The sequence below is a fragment of the Tachyglossus aculeatus genome, chromosome 12 (genome assembly GCF_015852505.1).
Source record: "Tachyglossus aculeatus isolate mTacAcu1 chromosome 12, mTacAcu1.pri, whole genome shotgun sequence".
NCBI lineage: Eukaryota > Metazoa > Chordata > Mammalia > Monotremata > Tachyglossidae > Tachyglossus > Tachyglossus aculeatus.
The window spans coordinates 2,103,778-2,121,182 of NC_052077.1; the positions used below are offsets into that span (position 1 = coordinate 2,103,778).

The 17,405-nt window shown below is 45.2% G+C and overlaps 1 long non-coding RNA gene across 1 annotated transcript; it reads left to right on the top strand.

Annotated features, from left to right (window-relative positions):
• The first annotated feature begins 9,491 nt into the window (after positions 1-9,491).
• On the top strand, positions 9,492-16,455 carry LOC119935763. Its single transcript, XR_005453436.1, has 3 exons — positions 9,492-9,621; positions 12,828-12,985; positions 16,118-16,455. It is a non-coding gene; the product is annotated as an uncharacterized LOC119935763 (long non-coding RNA).
• Positions 16,456-17,405: the final 950 nt, after the last annotated feature.

The following is a 17,405-nucleotide window of genomic DNA, read 5'->3' on the forward strand; positions in this document are numbered from 1 at the left end:
AAGGTGCTCCCAAGTGCTCATTATAAGTGCTCTGCAACAGCAAACACTCAGTAAATACTATTTAAGCGCTTAGTACAGCGCTCTGCATACAGTAAGTGCTCAATTTATTTATTTATTTTACTTGTATATATTCTATTTATTTTATTTTGTTAATATGTTTTGTTTTGTTCTCTGTCTCCCCCTTCTAGACTGTGAGCCCACTGTTGGGTAGGGACCGTCTGTATATGTTGCCAACTTGTACTTCCCAAGTGCTTAGGACAGTGCTCTGCACACAGTAAGCACTCAATAAATACGATTGAATGAATGAATGAATGAATAAAGGTGATTGAATGAATAGATTGGTTTGGATAATGCATGGCCATTCAGACCTCAGGAGCCCTAAATCAATCAATCAATCGTATTTATTGAGTGCTTACCGTGTGCAGAGCACTGTACTAAGTGCTTGGGAAGTACAAGTTGGCAACATAGTGTGAGGAAGAAGAAGGCAGAGCATTTACCACAGTTGGGAATGTTTATACTATTATTTCTTAATTTTTGTGGTATTTGTGGTATTTTGTGGTGTTTGACACCTGTCTTGTCTGCCTCCCCCTTCTAGACTGTGAACCTGTTGTTGGGTAGGGACTGTCTCTATATGTCGCAGAACACTGTACTAAGCGCTTGGGAAGTCCAAGTTGGCAACATATAGAGACGGTCCCTACCCAACAGTGGGCTCACAGTCTAGAAGGGGGAGACAGGGAACAAAACAAAACATATTAACAAAATAAAATAAATAGAATAGATATGTACAAGTAAAATAAATAGATTATATTTATATATATAAGTATGTATAAATTTATACATATTATAAATTATGTATTTATAATTATAAATCATTATAAATAAACCTAAACCTATTTCCTGTGCTTCCTATGTGCCAAACATCATACTAAGCACCGGAGAAGATACAAGATAATCAGGAGGGACAGAGTCCTGCACTCCAAGGGACATAAAGTCTACTGGGGAAGGAGAACGGTAATTTCCTCCCCATTTTGCAGCTTAGAAATGTGAGGCACAGGGAAGTTAAATGACTAGACTAAAGTCACACGGCAGCCGAGCGGTGGAACTGGGATTAGAACCCAGACCCCCTGACCCCCGGGCTGCTTCCCTGGCTTCTTCCCACTCCAGCAGAAGGGAAGGAGGAGATTCAGTCATTCATTCATTCAATCGTATTTATTGAGCACTTACTGTGTGCAGAGCACTGTACTAAGCGCTTGGGAAGTACAAATCGGCAAGATATAGAGACGGTCCCTATCCAACAACGGGCTCACAGTCTAGAAGGGGGAGACAGACAACAAAACAAAGCATGCAGACAGATCTCTCCAGTCCTTGGATTCACAAGGATCCCTAAAGCCTGATGTTTGGGAAACTCTATTTTAGTTGTACACACACTCTGTCTTAATGCAGTAATTAATGTAACTATTGTGTCCTTTTTTTTATTCCCAAAGGATTTTCCCTTTAGTCCCTCTTCAATCCCAGCCCCTGCAACTTCCAGTCATGGCCAAAGGGACTGTAAACTCACTGGGGGCAGGGCATGTTTCTGTGATATTGTCCTGTTGTACTCTCCCAAGTGTTTAGTGCAGTGTTCTGCACAGTAAACGCTTAATAAATATAATTGATTGATTGATTGATTGAAAACTGAGCTGGGAGTCTGTTGGGTAGAAGTGTGACGCTAATGAGCTCTAAACCAGACAGCCTTCTGTCCTGTCCAGGGAGGAGAAACCTGGTGAACCAGTTCCTGCTGCATTTATTTGTTTTAATATGTGTTCGTTTGCATATAGTTTCGTCACTTGTAAAATGGAGATGAAATAGCTCTTCTCTCTCCCCCTTCGAAGGTGAGCCCTAAGTGGGACAGGGACCATGAGGATATTGTCCTGTTTATCTTGTATCTGTCCAGCCCTAATAATAATAATAATAATAATAATGGTATTTGTTAAGCGCTTACTATGTGTAAAGCGCTGTGGGGGCTACAAGGTGATCAGGTTGTCCCATGGGGGGCTCACAGTCTTAATCTTAATCCGCCTCAGTTCCCTCATCTGTAAAATGGGGATTAAGACTGTGAGCCCCCATGGGACAACCTGGTCACCTTGTAACCTCCCCAGCGCTTAGAACAGTGCTTTGCAAATAGTAAGCTCTTAATAAATGCCATTATCATTGTTATTATTAATCCCCATTTTACAGATGAGGTAACTGAGGCACAGAGAAGATAAGTGGCTTGCCCAAGGTCACACAGCTGACAAGTGATGGAGCTGGGATTCGAACCCATGATTTCGGACTCCCAAGCCCGGGCTCTTTCCACTGAGCCATGCTGCTTAATGTGGTACTTGACAGAGAATACACATACTATGATTATTATTATTATTATCCCCCCTGCCCTACCTCCTTCCCCTCCCCACAGTACCTGTATATATGTTTGTACAGTTTTATTACTCTATTTATTTTACTTGTACATATTTACTATTCTATTTATTTTGTTATGATGTGCTCTAGCTTTACTTTTATTTATTCTGATGACTTGACACCTGTCCACATGTTTTGTTTTGTTGTCTGTCTCCCCCTTCAAGACTGTGAGCCCGTTGTTGGGTAGGGACCGTCTCTATATGTTGCCAACTTGTACTTCCCAAGCGCTTAGTACAGTGCTCTGCACACAGTAAGTACTCAATAAATATGATTGAATGAATGAATGAATTATTATGAGCAGGAGGCTGCGGGTCAGAAACATGCGTTCGAGTTCCGGCTTTGCCACTGTCCACTGGGTGACCTTGGACAAGTCACTTTACCTCTCTGGTCTCGATTTCTTAATGTGTACGATGAAGATAATAGGCCCGCTTTTCCTGCCTCTTAGCTTGAGAGCCTCCGTCTGATTTTCTTCGGGCTACCTCCGTGCTTAGCAGAGTGCTTTGTACTCAGTAAATGCCTAATAAATAAGAAGCAGTATGGCTTATTGGATAGAACACAGGCCCAGGAGTCGGACGGTCCTGGGTTCTAATTCCTGCTCTGCAACTTGTCTGCTGGGTGATCTCGGGCAAGTCACTTTTCATTCATTCATTCAATCAATCAATCAATCAATTGTATTTATTGAGTGCTTACTTTGTGCAGAACACTGTACTAAGCGCTTGGGAAGTACAAGTCGGCAACATAGAGAGTCGGTCCCTACCCAACAACGGGCTCACAGTCTAGAAGGGGGAGACTGAAAACAAACCAAAACATGTGGACAGGTGTCAAGTCGTCAGAACAAATAGAAGTGAAGCTAGATGCACATCATTACAGAAGCAGCGTGTTTCAGTGGAAAGAGCCCGGGCTTTGGAGTCAGAAGTCATGGGTTCAAATCCTGTCCCCGCCAATTGTCAGCTGCGTGACTCTGGGCAAGTCACTTAACTTCTCTGGGCCTCAGTTCCCTCATCTGTAAAATGGGGATGAAGACTGTGAGCCCCCTGTGGGACAACCTGATCACCTTGTAACCTCCCCGGTGCTTAGAACAGTGTTTCGCACATCATAAGTGCTTAATAAATGCCATCATTATTATTATTATTATTTCTCTCTTTTGTACTTCCCAAGCTTTTAGTATATTGGGTTGCACCCATTGGGCATTCAAGAAATACTAATACTACCCATCTGGTTAACACTTAGACTCTGAGCCCCACATGGGACAGGGACTGTGTCCAATCTGACTAGCTTATATCTACCCAGTGCTTAGTACAGTTCTTGAAACATAGTATGCACTTACCAAATGCCATAATGATGAATTAGTTGCGTTGGGAAAAAATGAAAATTTCTATCTAGCGGGAGAATGATGATTGAGGATAATGATCTGGGAAACAAGGGTTGTCCGGTTCCACCCCTTGCCCCAAGACTTGATGGTGTCAAGAGTGTGTCATTCATTCATTCATTCAATCGTATTTATTAAGCGCTTCCTGTGTGCAGAGCACTGTACTAAGCGCTTGGGATGCTATCACATTGTGACACGAGCTAAGCAAAGCGAAAGGCACTCTCTGGGCATCTTGGAGAGTTCAGAGTCCTGGTCCATGCCGGCCTTCCAGCAGGTCCCTGGGAGGATGAGGAAGGGCCAGGAGTGGGAGCGGGGCTGCCATGGTTCCCCGTGGCAGTAAGATAGCAGGACTGGAGGGCCAGGGCATCGCCTCACCCTACTAGCATGGCTTGGCTTCACACTTCTTGACTTCTTCACATACCCCCATGCGTGTAGGAAATCCTGCGTGCCCAGCAGAGTGGAACAATGACAAAGCCTCCTCTTTCTCCTCCTCCTCATACTTCTCCTCCTCCTCTCCCCCTGAGCACAGCTGGCTCCTCCCAGTCCCCACTCCAGGCAGCCAGGGCTCACAGCAGCCATCACAGGTTGGGGCCTTGCTGAACTCCTAGGATCCTGCAGCCTGGCCTCACTGAGGCAGTCGGGCTGGAGCTAGTACAAAGAGCTTGAGCCTGAGAGTCAGAAGAACTCCCGTAACTTGTCTGCTGTGTGACCTTGGGCAAGTCACTTATCTTCTCTGGGCCTCAGTTTCCTCCTCTGTAAAATAAGGATTAAATACCGCTTCTACCCCTTATACTGTGAGCTCCTTGTGGGTCAGAAACTGTGTCTGCTCAGATTGGGGTCTACACCAGCACTTATTATAGTGCTGGAAACATAGCACTTAACAAATTCCATTATTATTCTTATTATCATGAATAACTTTATCATCATCATCAATCGTATTTATTGAGCGCTTACGGTGTGCAGAGCACTGTACTAAGCACTTGGGAAGTACAAGTTGGGAACATATAGAGACAGTCCCTACCCAACAGTGGGCTCACAGTCTAAAAGGGGGAGACAGAGAACAAAACCAAACATACTAACAAAATAAAATAAATAGAATAGATATATACAAGTAAAATAAATAAATAAATATAGAGTAATAAATATGTACAAATATGTATACATATATACAGGTGCTGTGGGGAAGGGAAGGAGGTAAGATGGGGGGGATGGAGAGGGGGACGAGGGGGAGAGGAAGGAAGGGGCTCAGTCTGGGAGGGCCTCCTGGAGGAGGTGAGCTCTCAGTATGGCCTTGAAGGGAGGAAGAGAGCTAGCTTGGCGGATGGGCAGAGGGAGGGCATTCCAGGCCCGGGGGATGACGTGGGCCGTGGGTCGATGGCAGGACAGGCGAGAACAAGGTACGGTGAGGAGATTAGCAGCAGAGGAGCGGGGGGTGTGGACTGGGCTGGAGAAGGAGAGAAGGGAGGTGAGGTAGGAGGGGGCGAGGTGATGGACAGCCTTGAAGCCCAGGGTGAGGAGTTTCTGCCTCATGTGCAGATTGACTGGTAGCCACTGGAGATTTTTGAGGAGGGGAGTAACATGCCCAGAGCGTTTCTGGGCAAAGATAATCCGGGCAGCAGCGTGAAGTATGGATTGAAGTGGAGAGACACGAGGATGGGAGATCAGAGAGAAGGCTGATGATCAGAGAGAAGTCCAGACGGGATAGGATGAGAGCTTGAACGAGCAGGGTATCAGTATGGATGGAGAGGAAAGGGCGGATCTTGGCAATGTTGCGGAGCTGAGACCAGCAGATTTTGGTGACGGCTTGGATGTGATGAACGTTATGATTATTTGTGCTTCATTGTCCCAGGCTTCCAGAAACCTCCATGGAAGTGAGAGCGAGAGGGGATGAAGGGAGGAAAATCTGTCAATCAATCAATCAATGATATTTATCGAGTGCCTACTGTGAACTGGGAAAGTACGATATAAGAGTTAGGGTAGACGTGATCCATGCCCTTACAGAGCTTACAATCCAGATCGGGCAAGAGACATTAAAATAAGTACAGGTAGGGGATGCAATCGAGAAGAAGGACCTGTGCAGGAATACAGCAGAGGTGAAGCAAGGATTACCAAGCAAGAGTACCTAAGTAAATGTTTTTGGTATTTTTTCTTTTTTAAAAAACAGCTTTAGTCAGAGACATTTTTATAATGGCATTTATTAAGCACTTACTATATGCGAAGCACTGTTCTAAGCGCTGGGGAGGTTACAAGGTGATCAGGTTGTCCCTCGGGGGGCTCACAGTCTTAATCTCCATTTTACAGATGAGGGAACTGAGGCCCAGAGAAGTGAAGTAACTTGCCCAAAGTCACACAGCTGACAATTGGCGGAGCCGGGATTTGAACCCATGACCTCTGACTCCAAAGCCCGGGCTCTTTCCACTGAGCCACATTGCTTCTCAAATGAAGCCAGCCTGTGAGCAGCAGGGACTGAAGAGGGAGAGGCTGAAGACGGAGAAGTCTGTGAAAAGGTCGATTCAGTAGTCAAGTTGGGACATGACAAGTACTCGCTTGCATCATTGCGAAGACGTGGGAGTGGTGAAAGTATTTATTAAGCACATACTGTGTGAAGAGCAAGGACTGTGGGAAAGAATGTCCCCCCTCTAGACTGTAACCTTGTTGTGGGCAGGGAATGTGTCTATTGTTGTATTGAGCTGAGGTAACCTAGGCAGCGCTAGCTGAAGGTCTTAAAACCAAGTGTGAGTAAATTTGAATTTGACATGATGGTGATTGGGAGAGAGAAGAATGAGGAGGTCAAAGAGGCAGATGAGGGAAGCTTTCCATAATCCCATTTGGAGTGACTGGGAAGAGAGAAACTGGAGGAAGAAGCTGCCCAAGGAATTTGAATGAGGGAAGAAAATGTAAAAATAATCTGAGGAAAGAAGGAAAGGAATAAGTGCGTACTTGCTTGGGAGGGGAGAGATGGAGGGAAGAGGATGGGTATGTGTGAAACTAGGGAAATGATGGGTCCCCTCCTTTTGTGACAAGGAAGTTGAGTGGGAGGTGGAGGATGTGAAACCCTGAAAGAAAAATTCAGACTTTACCCAATTCCATTCAAAATGGCTGCCAGGCATTCACTTAGACATCAGGGAGACAGCAAGAGATGCAAGGCTAGACAAAGGGAGAGACTTGTGGAATATAAAATGTGTTTTATTCGAGGGAAAATGATACTGAGGCGAAACAGCAGAGATCCAAAGATCATGACCTAAAGATGTTCCAGGGTTCTGGTGTGGAACCGACAGAGCGTTAGAGGGAGGTTTGGGATTAGTGGGGAGTGGGGAGGAGGGAAATCTCAAGTCGATTACGGTGGCTGGACAGTTGTGCTGCTCAATCGCAGTGTGAAAGCACAGCAGGCGGGCCAACACTGGGAACTTGGCAAAGAAGAGTCTCCATTGCTGCTTCGCCCATGATATCAAACACCATAAAGACCAATAACCTCCAGAATCTTCTCTGCTTCCTAGACAGCCTTCCCCATTTAGGCCAATTCCCACTCCCCGCTGGGAGAGGAACTGATCTGCAGTGATCCTTGATTCCGATACAAGGAGGAGGTCCATCTTGGAAGAGGAAAAAGGGGAACTTTAGATGACATCAGGACATGAGTAACTGCAGAAGTCCAGTGAGAAAAAAGAGAAGAATCAGCAGATAGTAGCGGCTACAGAAGGTTTGGATTCAAAAGTGGAGTGGTTTGGAGCGGTTTACAAAGGGAGAGAAGTCATGGAAGATGCTTGTTAATCATTCAACCAGTCAATCATATTTATGGAATATTTACTCTGCGGAGATCGTATTACGTGGTTGGAAGGGTAGAATATAACAAGGAACGTAGAGAGACTGCACTTGGATCTGTGACCTTTGGCATTTGATATCCGCCCTCCCCACCATTCATTCATTCATTCATTCAATCGTATTTATTGAGCCCTTACTATGTGCAGAACACTGTACTATGCGCTTGGGAAGTCCAAGTTGGCAACATATAGAGACGGTCCCTACCCAGCAGTGGGCTCACAGTCTAGAAGGGGGAGACAGAGAACAAAACAAAACATATTAACAAAATAAAATAAATAGAATATGTACAAGTAAAATAAATAAATAGAGTAATAAATATGTAAAAACATATATACATATATACAGGTACTGCACTTATGCACATATCTTTAAATTATACATTACAAATGACTTATTTGTATTAATGTCTGCCTTGCCCTCTAGACTGTAAGCTTGGAACATTCCAGCACTTAGAACAGTGCTTTGCACATAGTAAGCACTTAATAAATGCCATTATTATTATTATTATTATTATTATTATTATTATTATTATTATTATTATGTGCACTTATTCTGTTATAGCATTCTCTCCCAGGCTGTTAGTACTGTGCTCTGCACGTGGTAAGGGCTAAATAAATGCCATTGATTGTTTGAAGGGTTGACAGATATTAATATGGATTATGGATATAAGTGCTGTGGGGTTGAGAGTGAGGTGAATAAAGGGTAAAATTCCAAGTACAAGTGTGATGCAGAAGGGCGAGGGAAAAGGTGCGGACATCATCAGGGAGGGATTCTTGGAGGAGATGTGATTATTATAAGGCTTTGAAGGTGAGGAGAGTGGTGGTCAGTAAGCTATGAAGGTGAAGGGAGCTCTGGGATTGTGTCCGCCGGTCTGTTGAGTTAGCACTCAATAAATTCATTCATTCATTCATTCAATCGTATTTATTGAGTGCTTACTGTGTGCAGAGCACTGTACTAAGCGCTTGGGAAGTACAAGCTGGCAACATATAGAGACGGTCCCTACCCAACAGTGGGCTCACAGTCTAGAAGGGGGAGACAGAGAACAAAACAAAACGTATTAATAGAATAAATAGAATAAATATGTACAAGTAAAATAAATAAATAAATAGAGTAATAAATATGTACAAACATATATACATATATATAGGTGCTGTGGGGAAGGGAAGGAGGTAAGGTTGGGGGGATGGAGAGGGGGAGTAGGGGGAGGGGAAGGAATAAATACCACTGATTGATTGATTGATCATTGGCAGAATTTTTTGAGTGTCAGATGAGTACACAGAAATCCATCGAGGGGATTAGAAACAGATAAGAGAAGTAAAAGACCCAATCTCTGCCTTCACAGAGCTTACAATCTAATATAAAGGTAAATATCCCATCTGCCTTGTTAGTATTTATAACTGCTCTAAAGGCCTGGAGCAGGGGAAAACAATTCACAGGCAGAGAGAATTCTGTGACAGGAAATAGAGGAGGAAGAGCGTTCCAATCCCTCATTTTCCTAGAGAAAGATTCTAAAATGTATTTTTATTTTTTATTCATGTTCCCACTTTGCTTTTCGTGATTACCCCCGTGCAAATATTTAACATACCTGTGCCTTGTTCTGCTTTTAAGGGAACCCCAACCTTCTGCTGTGATTAAACTCGGAAACAGGACTTTTAGTTTTTGATTCAAAGTTTACCTCATCAATGAGTCATCATTAGCTCCGTAAAAGACCATCTCCCTGCTTTCATCGAACATTTTAGGAGGTTTGGAGTTTGAAAGCAATCCCTTCCCCTATTCCACTCCCTCTCCAGCATCCCTTCATGTTTCTCTTTGACTCTTTCAGGATGATATGAGAGCAAACTGGTGTTTTAACACATATGCAGCACTTTGATTACCACGAGCAAGACGTGCTGTGGAAGAGGAGGAAATATTCCTTTGAGCAAATATTCCATTTAGCCAGATCTCCACTTCAGCAGAACAACCGCACTGGCAGCTGCATTCCATCGCTCTCATCAGAGGTGAGAGCAAAGAAAAATACTGATTTGAAATACATGAAGGAAATTATTGGTTGCTGGAAAAAGGAAAGCGGTCGGAAAAAATAAGATGTTTGCATGCAAATATTCCTACTGCAAATGTATTTCCCTACTAAAATTATACCTTTGCCACCACATGGTTGATGATCTGGAATTTGCATTATATGTCTGGAAGTAGAGCAAAATCTTAATATTTAAAACATGCAATTTGAAGGTATAAAAAAGTGAAAATGGGCTTTCTCATATCTCTTGTTCTTTGAAAAGGAAAAGAGATTGACATCCCTCAGGTTTGATTTTTCTGTGAAATCACTCTTATGAAACTGTGAAGAAAGACTCACCTAATATGACCTTTTTTGAACAAAAAAATCCAAAATACAATTTTGTCTTATTGGCACAAAATCTCACAGCTTCATGTCTAGTGGAAAGAGCACTTCTCTGGGAACCAGAGTAACTGTATCCTAATCCTGGCTCAAACCTTGCCTGTTGGGTGACCTAGGGCAGGTCACTTAACTGTTCTGTGCCTCAGTTTCCTCCTCTGTGAAGTAGGGGTTCAATGCCTCATCTCCCTCCTAAGCAGCGTGGCTCTGTGGAAAGACCCCGGGCTTGGGAGTCAGTGGTCATGGATTCGAATCCCGGCTTCGCCACTTCTCAGCTGTGTGACTTTGGACAAGTCACTTAACTTCTGTGTCTCAATTACCCCATCTGTAAAATGGGGATTGAGATGGTGAGCCCCGCGTGGGACAACCTGATTACCCTGTATCTACCCCAGTGCTTAGAACAGTGCTTGGCACATAGTAAGCGCTTAACAAATACCATCATCATTATTATTATTATTAATTAGACTGTGAGCCCCACATGGGACAGGGATAATGTCCAATCTCATTATCATGAATCTACCCCAGTTCAGTGCTTGGCATGCTGTACTTCCCAAGCGCTTAGTACAGTGCTCTGCACACAGCAAGCACTCAATAAATACGATTGAATGAATGAATGAATGAATGAATGTAGCAAGCACTTAACAAATTGTTGTTATCATTATTATCATGATGATCAAATCTATGAAATTTCAATGATCTGAATCGATACAGGACGGGGCATAATTAGAAAAGTTGATCATTCGGGGAAATCTTTCAATGAGTTCTGCTGAGAGGTGTCATCTGCTGATTTTGAGATTCATAAACAGTATGAGAACACATTCCTGACTGACCCACTTTTACTGATGGATGAAAAGCAAAGAAGCAGCAGTGGTGGTTGTTGGGAAGGCTGCAGTTGGGGTGATCACCGTGGCTGAGACTGTTGGCCTCTGTTCCTCCTCCCCTCCCCATCGCCCCTACTTCATCCCTCTGCTCTACCCCCCTCCCCACTCCACAGCACTTGTGTATATATGTACATATTTATTATTCTATTTTATTAATGATGTGTAAATATCTATAATTTGATTGATCTATTTTGATGCTATTGGTGCCTCTCTCCTAGTTTTGTTTCGTTGTCTGTCTCCCCCCACTCTAGACTGTGAGCCCGTTGTTGGGTAGGGATCGTCTCTATCTGTTGCTGAATTGTACTTTCCAAGCGCTTAGCACAGTGCTCTGCACACAGTAAGAGCTCAATAAACACCATTGAATGGATGAATGAATGAGTCACAAGAACTCTGAGACTTCTAGCCATGGTGTCCCGCACCTTTGATTTTATTTTGCATTTATCCCTGCCCCTGTCTTATATGTTGGTTTTATGTTTTGATTGTTTCATTTTTTCCTTATGTGTCCATCATCAACTTCCTTCCCCCCAGATTCTTCAACTGTGAACCCCAGGAGGTCTAAAGACACTATCTAATGCTCACCTATGGATTCTTTCCCAGTGCTCTTCATAGTCGACACTTAATAAATACTACTTCTGCTGCTACTACTACTACCCTCCAGTGACCTGAACAGCAGCGGATGAAACCCGGGGGTAGAGGGAGGACCAACCCAGGGGGAAGGATGGGGGGGTGACACTAGACAAGTCAGGGGTCTTAAGCAAAGGGGACAGGTTAGTGACTTTAATTGGGTCGGGGGGATAAGGGGAGATTCAGTTCCGTACTCTCAGACCGGCGGACTCAACCAGTAGCGGTCACACGAGTCATTCACCGCTCCCCTTACTCCGACCCCTGGGGCCCAACTGTGAGGGAAAGATGTTGCCCATCCTGCAGGGACTCAGGTCTCCCACCAGGCCCTGATCCAGGGGCAGCAGGAGGCCTTCTCTAGCTTTAGAAAATTGAGCTGATCACTGCAGCAGGGGCCTCTGGGACAACTGGTCCGAGCTGTGAGGAGCCTAAAATCCTCCCGTTCTTTTTGTCATCGTCTCTGTCTTTCGTAGTTTTGTTTGCCTTTCCTTTTGTATCAGTCATCAGCTTCCTCCCCCGACACCTCCCCTCCTCATTCTTAGATTGGGAGCTCTTTGGGGGCCAGGAACTGGGTCCGTAATAATAATAATAATAATGTTGGTATTTGTTAAGCACTTACTATGTGCAAAGCACTGTTCTAAGCGCTGGGGTAGATATAAGGTAATCAGGTTGTCCCACGAGTCTTCATCCCCATTTTACAGATGAGGGAACTGAGGCCCAGAGAAGTGAAGCAATTTGCCCAAAGTCACACAGCTGACAAGTGGCGGAGCCGGGATTTGAACCCACGGCCTCTGACTCCAAAGCCTGTGCTCTTTCCACTGAGCCACGCTGCTTCCCATACCTCATTCTTTTCCGGTGCTTAATATAACGCTTTGCACATGGTAAACACTAAATAAGTGCTATTATTACTACTCCCATTCCTTCTCCCCATCAAAGGGAGCCATGCGAGAGAGATGAGGAACTGAGTCAGACTCCCCGGAAGCAGGAACCAATCCTCTACCCCCTTGGGGGTCGGAAGGAAGGGGGAGAATCCTCTCGGCTTGGGAAAAACAGAGGCCCAGTGACCCCCAGTGGGCCGGGGCAGAGCAGAACGGGGGCAAAAAGGACGGGGTAGAGGCAAACCGGGAGGGCCCTGACAACATCGGCAGCAAAGCATTAGTGGCTGTGAGCGGTGATGATGAAGCAGAGCCGTGGTCATGACAGCAGCCCTAGCGTTGCTGTCCTCTCATCTCCTGCCGCTCCCCGTATTTATGGACACTGAAATAGTTTTATGGGCTTTATGGACACAACCAATTTTGCCTTGTTTTTACAGGCTGTGAATTTTCAAACAGTTGGAAACCACCCTGCTTCTACTTCACATCCAGTGTGAATGCCAACAGCCGGGAGCCAGCGGGCAGAAGAGGGAATTTGGCGGCTTGCACAGATTTTCTCAGCGGCCCTCACTGTCAACATTCGAGACGGCAGTTCTGGGTCAGAAATAGTTGGCATACAGCGAACTCGTGTTGGTCCCACAACCCTGACCCAGAAGTTAGTGTTCTGGGTTGCTGGAAATCCAACACGCTTCCTCAACAATCCCTCCACCCCGATTCCCCCAGAAGACACACCAGATATTTGGGTTTCTGCTCTTTTTCTCCAAATGCGAGCCATTTAAATCACAGAGATAATGCATGTGCGTTTGGCGGGGAGTGGTAATTGGGAGAGGAGTGTTCAGTGCTGACATGCAGGTTTGGCAGCTATTCTCAGCCTGACAGGGCTGGAGAATCCCAGCAGCACAGACCCTCGCACCAGCCACGAGCCTGTGTTTGGTTCCAGGTCCAGCTCCAGGACTACATTCCCGCAGACTAAACCCCGCTTTTCCTCAGTTCCCCCTCCATTCTGGATCACCTCGACTCACTCCCTTTCCCCCTCCTCCCCACCCCTGACCCTACAGCACTTATGTATATATCTATAATTCTATTTATACTGATGCCTGTTTACTTCTTTTGATGTCTGTCTCCCCCTTCTAGATTGTAAGCCCCATATGAGCAGGGATTGTCTCTCTTTATTGGGGAATTGTACTTTCCAAGTGCTTGGTACAGTGCTCTGCACACAGTAAGTGCTCAATAAATCTGATTGAATGAATTAATTAATAGAAAGTGGGAGAGCCCATTAAACTCATAATAATAATTACGACGACATTTGTTAAGCGCTTACTATGTGCACAGTTCTAAGCGCTAGGGAGGTTACAAGGTGATCAGGTTGTCCCACAGGGGGCTCACAGTCAATCCCCATTTTACAGATGAGGCAACTGAGGCCCAGAGAAGTGAACTGACTTGCCCAAAGTCACACAGCTGACAATTGGCAGAGCCGGGATTTGCACCCCTGACCACTGACCCAAAAGCCCGGGCTCTTTCCACTGAGCCACGCTGCTTCTCTCATCTTTCCTGTTTCAAAGTCATTCTGGAAGCTCAGACCCCAGAAACAGACCCTTTCCTACTGTAGCCTTCCCGAAGGAGATTGATCTGTAGGTTGCGGGTTTAGGGAGGGTAACTTCACGTTATTACACTTTTGAGATAGGATTCGCCACTGTTCCCTCACAGAACTGGATCAACAGGGGCTGGTCTATCCTGTGAGACCCGCTCAGGTGGAGAATGAGGTAGATGATGTCATTTTTTACTCAGAGCCAATTTCAGATGGTTAACAACCTAAATGGACATAGAAGGTTCACAGAGCACTCCCTGGTGCAGTCAATATGGTCTCTACTTGGGCCATCCAAGATGGCGCCCGACCCAGAGCGCTCATCCACATGGCCACCACACATGTACAAAGCCCCTGCCGCCGCCCTCTGATATTGCTCGTACACAGTAGCCATCTTTGTTTCATTTTAGATAGCGTGGCTCAGTGGAAAGAGCACAGGCTTTGGAGCCAGAGTTCATGGGTTCAAACCCCAGCTCTGCCAATTGTCAGCCGTGTGATTTTGGGCAAGTCACTTCACTTCTCTGGGCCTCAGTGACCTCATCTGTCAAATGGGGATGAAGACTGTGAGCCCCCGGTGGGACAACCTGATCACCTTGTGACCTCCTCAGTGCTTAGAACAGTGCTTTGCACGTAGTAAGCACTTAACAAATTCCACCATCATTATTATTATTATTATTGGGAGTCAGAGGTCATGGGTTCAAACCCCAGCTCTGCCAATTGTCAGCTGTGTGATTTTGGGCAAGTCACTTCACTTCTCTGGGCCTCAGTGTCCTCATCTGTCAAATGGGGATGAAGACCGTGAGCCCCTGGTGGGACAACCTGATTACCTTGTATCTCTCCCAGCACTTAGAACAGTGCTTGGCACATAGTAAGCGCTTAACAAATATCAAAATTATTATTATTACTCCCAGCTTATCCCTCCCACTGTCCCCTGAAACAAAAGTCTCTGACACTTCCAGACTGTGAGCCAGTTGTTGGGTAGGGACTGTCTCTGTGTGTTGCCAACTTGTACTTCCCAAGCGCTTAGTACAGTTGAGCCCGTTGTTGGGTAGGGACCGTCTCTATATGTTGCCAACTTGTACTTCCCAAGCGCTTAGTACAGTGCTCTGCACACAGTAAGCGCTAAATAAATACAATTGAATGAATGAATGAAGGTTTGTTTGATAATTTTTTAACTTTGTTCAGATGCTGCAAAATCGGGATGACTAGGTTTAAATGGCAGGGGACTGGGGAGGGGGGCGGCAGTGGACATTGAAGGGAAGGAGAGGCAGGAACAGGAAGGTGGGAGACAGAAGTAGCGGGAACCCCGAGGTGGGAGGGATGGGACGGCAATAAGTGGCATTGGAAGCAGAAGCTGAGCCCAGCCCTACCCATAACCCCAGACCCAGAATTAGGGCATGGGGCTGCTCAGGAAAATGATTTTGCTTTGGGTCATGGCTGGCTGAATCCCTGGTTTACTGATTAAAGCCTCCAGCCCCCTTGGTCCTGGGTGTATATGCAAGAGCCTGTTGGGACTGTGGCAGGATGTGAGAGATTATTAGCACTGACACACCTGTTCCTCCTCACCCTCCCAGTCTTCCTCCTCCTCCTTCTCCTCTTCCTCCTCTCCCTCCTCAGTGTACACTTCTGTCTGTCACCTAGATCATTTTTTAAAACATCTTTCTGCTTCTCCCTGCATTCTGCACACATTTCTGATGATCGACTCAGGTGTTCTCTGCACACAGTAAGTGCTCAGGAAATACTGATTGGTTCCTCTCTACATCAGGCAGAAACACCGGACCATGGGATTGTCAGGTACTTGGTTGGCTCTCTCCCTCTACTTACCCACTTTATGTGTGGCTCCCACTCTACGCTGGGAGCTCCTTCTAAGCAGGGATCACGTCTACCAACTCTATTGCATTGTGCTCTCCCAAGTGCTTACAGTAAGTGCTCAGTGAATACCATTAACTGGTTGATTCTTCCACTCTCCCCCACTTTATGCTCTTTGTTCTTCATTCTCTCTTCTGATTCCTGTCATTAGATCATACCTTTCCCTCTGACTGGAATTATCCCACCCTCTCAATCCATCAGACCACAACTCTCCAGCCTTTGTATAAACATATCTTCACCAGGATGCGTCCCCCAAATAATGCCTGTTTTTTCTAGGTTACATCCCCTCCAGCAAGCTCCATCTCAGCACTCCTGCACTGACTACACTCTTGTGAATTTTTAACAATCTGGGTAAGTTCTCTGCATATCTCACTGGATCACTTAAGCCCTAACTCCTATCCATACCCCCTGTTTCTTCTTCCCTCTCTCTGCAAATTATTCTAGTGTCTAACTCCCCTGCTAATTGGTAAGGACAGGGATCAGTGTTGCTCACACTTTTGTGCTCTCTCAAGGGTCCAGTAGAGTGGGTTGCAAACAGAAGGGGCTTAAATCAATCAGTGGTGTTCTTCCCTGAGTTGTTTAAGAGGAGGCTAGGCTGCCCCTAGCTGAGATGGCCTGTGACTATTGTTCCTATAGCTCTGACCCAAATTCCTCTTCTCCGGTCTTGAGTGATTCCAAAACTTGAAATCAACTCATTGCCAACTTCAATCACTGCAAACTTGAAATTTTCCAGAGCAGGAGGGGATGGACTGGGGAGTGTACTGAGACTGATTGATAGCTTTGATCGATTGACTGCAGGAACTCTTCCATCCTGGGCACAGGAATTGTTGCTGACTTTTAATCATTTATAATTACGATTTATTTTAATAGAATTTAGATAATAAAATATTTTTGTGTTAATTTCATTAGGTTACCATAATATAGTTCATGTTGGAGATGCTTTAATTCCTGCTGTGAAAAGGTTTTTCAAATTCAGTGATACCCCACGTCATGTCTTTCTCCTCCTCCCCACAATTTTTCCATACCTTTCCCTTCTTTCTTCCTTCTCCCTTTTTTCTCCTGCTCCCTTTGTCCCATTCATCTCTTTTTCATAACCTCCTCTTCCTCCCCACTTTGTCTTCTTTTTCCCTTCCCTCAATCCCTTCTTCCTTCCTCTCTTTCTCTCTTCCTCCTCCTCCTCTCCCTTCTCTTGGTAAGCAGAATGGCCTAGTGGATAAACCACAGGCCTGGGAATCAGAAGGACCTGGATTCTAATCCTGGCCCCACCATGTGTCTGCTGTGTGACCTTGGGCAAGTCACTTAACTTCTCTGTGCCTCAGTTACCTTATCTGCAAATTGGGGATTAATACTATGAGCCTCACGTAGGACAGGGGCTGTGTTCAACCTGATTATCTTGTATCTACCCCAGCTCTTAGAACAGTGCTTGGCACATAGTAAACACTTAAGAAATATGATCATCATCTACCCCAGTGCTTAGAATAGTGTTTGATACATAGTAAGCTCTCAACAAAAATCATTACCTCTACTTGGATGTCTGTGATTCATTCATTCATTCAGAGACATA